This window comes from Triticum aestivum, chromosome 2D, assembly GCF_018294505.1.
Source record: "Triticum aestivum cultivar Chinese Spring chromosome 2D, IWGSC CS RefSeq v2.1, whole genome shotgun sequence".
NCBI lineage: Eukaryota > Viridiplantae > Streptophyta > Magnoliopsida > Poales > Poaceae > Triticum > Triticum aestivum.
This window is the reverse complement of record NC_057799.1, coordinates 384,558,891-384,564,655: the sequence shown is the minus strand read 5'-3', so window position 1 is coordinate 384,564,655 and position 5,765 is coordinate 384,558,891.

Here is a 5,765-nt window from a genome sequence, read left to right as displayed (position 1 = left end):
ATTAAAGTTTCCTCTATACGTGTTGTTGCCAAAATTGTTCCTACCAACAAAATTCACATCCATAGATTCATTATTATTCTCAATCAAAGTGGACAAAGGCATATCATTAGGATCAGAACAAACACTCTCATTAGCAAACAATTTCAAAAGTTCATCCATCTTTCCACTCAAAACATTAATCTCTTCAATCGCATGAACTTTTTTACTAGTGGATCTTTCGGTGTGCCATTGAGAATAATTAACCATAATATTATCTAGGAGTTTAGTAGCTTCTCCTAAAGTGATTTCCATAAAAGTGCCTCCCGTGGCCGAATCTAAAAGATTTCTAGACGCAAAATTCAATCCGGCATAATATTTTTGTATAATCATCCATAAATTCAAATCATGTGTAGGGCAATTACGTACCATTAATTTCATCCTCTCCCAAGCTTGTGCAACATGCTCATGATCAAGTTGCTTAAAATTCATAATATCGTTCCTAAGAGAGATGATCTTAGCGGGAGGAAAATACTTAGAGATAAAAGCATCTTTTCACTTATTCCATGAATCAATACTATTTTTAGGCAAAGAAGTGAACCAAGTTTTAGCACGATCTCTAAGAGAAAACGGAAATAGCTTCAATTTAACAATATCATTATCCACATCTTTCTTCTTTTGCATATCGCACAAATCAACAAAGTTGTTTAGATGGGTAGCGGTATCTTCACTAGGAAGGCCAGAAAATTGATCTTTCATGACAAGATTCAACAAAGCAGCATTAATTTCACAAGATTCAGCATCGGTAATAGGAGCAATCGGAGTGCTAATAAAATCATTGTTGTTGGTATTGGAAAAGTCACATAATTTAGTATTGTCTTGAGCCATCATGACAAACAATCAATCCAACACACAAGCACAGAAGAAGCAAGCGAAAAGAGATGAACGGAAAAAGGGCGAATAAAACGGCAAGGGTGAAGTGGGGGAGAGGAAAACGAGACGCAAATGGCAAATAATGTAATGCGAGGGATAAGAGTTTGTGATGGGTACTTGGTATGTCTTGACTTGAGCGTAGATCTCCCCAGCAACGGTGCCAGAAATCCTTCTTGCTACCTCTTGAGCATGCATTGTTTTCCCTTGAATAGGAAAGGGTGATGCAGCAAAGTAGTGTAAGTATTTCCCTCAGTTTTTGAGAACCAAGGTATCAATCCAGTAGGAGACTACACGCAAATCGCCTAGTACCTGCAGAAACAATCAAGAACCTTGCAACCAACGCGATAAAGGGGTTGCCAATCCCTTCACGGCCACTTGCAAAAGTGAGATCTGATAAAGATAATAAGATAAATATTTGTGGTATTTTTGTTGTATAGATTGGAAAATAAAGATTGCAAAATAAATAGTAAACTAGAATTATAGGTCGGAATTATATGATATAAAGTAGACCCGGGGGCCATTGGTTTCACTAGTGGCTTCTCTCAAGAAGCATATATTTCGGTGGGTGAACAAATTACTACCGAACAATTGATAGAAAAGCACATAGTTATGAGAATATCTAGGCATGATCATGAACATAGGCATCACGTCCGTGTCAAGCAGACCGAAACGATTCGGCATCTACTACTATTACTCCACACATCGACCGCTATCCAGCATGAATCTAGAGTATTAAGTTCATAAGAACAGAGTAACGCATTAGGGAAGATGACATGATGTAGAGGGATAAACTCAAGCAATATGATATAAACCCCATCTTTTTATCCTTGATGGCAACAATACAATACGTGTCGGTTCCCTTTCTTTCACTAGGATCGAGCACCGCAAGATTGAACCCATAATTGCAAGGAAGATCAATCTAGTAGGCTAAACGAAACCGATAATTCGAAGAGACTTGCAAAGATATTAAATCATGCATATAAGAATTCAGAGAAGAATCAAATATTGTTCATAGATAATCTTGATCATAAACCCACAATTCATCAGATCTCGGCAAACACACCACAAAAAGTATTACATCGAATAGATCTCCAAGAACATTGAGGAGAACTTTGTATTGAGAACCAAAGAGAGAGAAGAAGCCATCTAGATAATAACTATGGACCCGAAGGTCTGTGGTAAACTACTCACACATCATCGAAGAGGCTATGGTGTTGATGTAGAAGCCCTCCATGATCGAATCCCCCTCCGGAAGATCACCGTAAAAGGCCCCAAGATGGGATCTCACGGGTACAGAAGGTTGCGGCGGTGAAAAAGTGGTTTCGTGGCTCTCCTGGATGTTTTCAGGGTATAAGAGTATATATATGCGAAAGAAGTAGGTCGGTGGAGACGAGGGGCCCACGAGGGTGGGGGCGCGCCTACCCCCTGGGAGCGCCCTCCTACCTCGTGGCCGCCTTGTTGCGTCTCTGACTTCCACTCGAAGTCTCCTGGATTGCGTTTGTTCCAAGAAAGATCCTCGCGAAGGTTTCGTTCCGTTTGATATTCCTTTTCTGCGAAGCACTGAAATAGGCAAAAAAAAACAATTTGCACTGGGCTTTCGGTTAATAGGTTAGTCCCAAAAATAATATAAAAGAGTATATTAAAGCCCATTAAACATCCAAAATAGATAATATAATAGCATGGAACAATAAAAAATTATAGATACGTTGGAGACGTATCACACTGCTCCTCAAGACCTCAACCCATCAAGCGAAACAACATGCCACTCATAATTCCAAAGCTTAGGTGTTGAGATACGAATCTGATATGATGCTCATATTACTAAAACAGAGAACGTTTAATTGGTCACCTAATGTTCCTATATTCGTTTTGAAAAGCATGTGCGCCACCCACTGGTCCAGCTAGTTCGACTTTCCTGATTTTACTCTTGATGCTTAGGGTTTCCCCCTTTTATCTACTCTACTATGATCTGTGTAGGTGCTTTCTGTCGTACTAGCATTATTCCACCCTTCAAGCTAAACAACACAACACTCAAAATTCCAAATCTTGGTTGTTCAAATATGATTGTGATATGATACTGATGTTAGTTAATAGACACATTTAATTGGTTAGCTAAAGGTCCCACTTGAGTTTCTAAATGCATGTCACGACATATAGAGAGACAGTAGAATTGCATTTCTTTGTCACTTGTTGACTGTACTTTCTTGTCCATACCAAATCTTAGTTGTTATTTCAAAGCAAACATCGGTTGCTAACTACCCTTTGCGCGGTTTGCAGCTTCAGATCTGCCATCCCATTGCCACGGTCAACACCATACTCATCATGCATACGGTTTCCCCATTTTATGATGACCACGATCAGTCTACGTGGTTCGTGTCGTAATAGCACTTCTCCACCCATCGAGCTAAACAAGCTTAGTTGTACAAATTCAAATCTGATATTATGCTGATATTAGTAAAAATGAGAGATGTTTAATTGTTCAGCTAAATGTTCCTACTTTAGTTTCGAAATGCATGTGAGCCACATATGGAAAGACCGGAAGGAATAGTATTTCTCTGTGCGCTCTGGTTCATCATGGGTGGGCAACCGACATTGTATAGAAAGACTTGTAATATCTTCAATCTGCTTACTCTTCTGCTGTTATTTAAGATGATCCTCTTCTCTTCTTTAATAAGTATGCTCCTTATTGGGAAGAGTAGCAGAGACATTTGCGGTCGACTGGTCAGGTCGAGTTGTTCTCCCTTAAAATATTTTGAATCTGTTAGGTCAGGTCGACTTGTTCTTCTTTACTATATGTTGAAGCTGTCATCTGCGAAGTATCATCACTTCTGGAGCTATCATATTTTGAGTAGTAGGCCACATTATATTAATGCACACACCAAATTACAGCATGCATGGCATCTCTCAGAAGAATTGGAGAGATAGCACAAAGGGGTTTAGAGGGAGGCAGTATTGGATTAGAATCACTTCTGCATTACAAAGATAATCTCATTTGTTTTTATGTTTCCATGCATGTCAGGTATTGAACATTATCAAAATGAATATGAGAATGGGCGCACGAGAGGAATATTGCGGAACAATCCACTGGCTAACAAACTTGGCATGGTGGAGGATGGCCTATCTTATTCACCCATCAAGGTGCTTGCTCTAACTTGGCAAGGTTGTATTGGTCGCACATATTTTGCATCTAACCTCTTGCATTACTTCTACTTTGTTACACCATTTGCTTAGTTTAAGCATCATATATGAGTATATGCCATACCTATCCATTTTTGTACCTATTCCATGTGTCGTCATACTATGTTTTTCCAGTCAAATGTTGTTCTTTCGTAATAGTTGTCCAAAAGGAGGAGGGTGAGTGCAAATCCTCAAGGAGTACAAACTAGGTATTTGGAAAAGGTAGTGATACCTGATAAATCAGATAGATCAGCAGCCACAGAAAACACAGGCCCAACTGTACCACTCTTTACCCCTACTCCACTGGCCAAACCCCTATTAGAACTGCTAAGAGCCCAGCGTCAGGTACTGTCTATGATATCAATTGAAAATTTGAACTCCTAAATTTCTGCATGTGCCTTACCTTCTCTCTTGTATGAAAACTAATTTCAGATGAATCTCCTTGCTCTAAGGATCATAGGATCTCACAACAATACTGGGCTCTGCATTGCTCTTGTCAGTACCTCTTGCCCTTTGTCAGCATACTTACACTCATTGTTGTTTGATTATGTAGCATCACTGTAAATGTTCGCTTCTTTATCCTCCATTTGCTTGAAATTATAAGATCTATATTTACTTTTAGATAAATGTAGAATTAACACAATGGTTATGAAGTTTTGGATTGCTCATGTAAGTACCTATTGTCATGTACTCCCTCTGTATCGAATTAATTGTTGATCAATTGGATGTATTTAAAACTTAATAGTGCTAGATATATCCATTTGAGCAACAAGTAATAACGAACGGTGGTGGTATTACTGTACTTGCATCGCGAGATAATTGATTGTCTAGCATTACTCTGCATCTTATCTGCCCTCCCCTCCACTTTCTCCAAATTATCATATCTACATTTACTCTTACCAAAATGTTGAATAAAGCCAATGATACTGCACACATTGATGTCTGCATTCCTCTTGTCAGTACCTTTTGCCTTGTAACCCTGTACTTAATTAATTGCTATTTGATTATGTATCATCAGCCTGCACCTGAGCTTCATTATCCTTTGTTTCTTCCAATATTATTTGATCTACATTTACTCTTTGCAAAATGTAGAATAATGGCAATGCTTATAAAGAATTTTCTTTGGGGAATTTATTGAGTTATCCTTCCATCAACATGGAGAAGGGATTTGTCCAGCCCATGTTAACATGTAATGTAAGTTCATCCTTCTCAAGGCTTCAAACTTTGTTCTAGTATAGAGTTGGATAGGCATCATTTCCTTCACTGCTGTTTACTTTGCTGTTTACATCTGATTGGATGTTTGCAAGAACTACCAGTTTTAAATTGTAGTTGTAAAAACATGTTCCTTATGCAGAACAAATCCATTTATTTGCTTATATAATGGTGAAACATGTTACGTGTCTCCTTGTTTCTCTTTCAGAGTCGTATCTCTTATGCCAGGCAGAACTTTAGGGAAGATAGTGAGCCAAATCATATTGAGCACAGCGAGATGACCCCAAGGTCCTGTCTTGATGAAGACAGTGAGTTGAAGCTACTTGTAAGTGCATCTAGTGCCCCTTAGTGATTTTGGTGTATTGAAGACTTATAGGTTAAGGGACTGATGTGTTTGTGAGTGTACACAGGTCTATAAGTCTATGAGGAGTTTGATACTTACAGAGAAAGTTGACCCCTAAAAATGA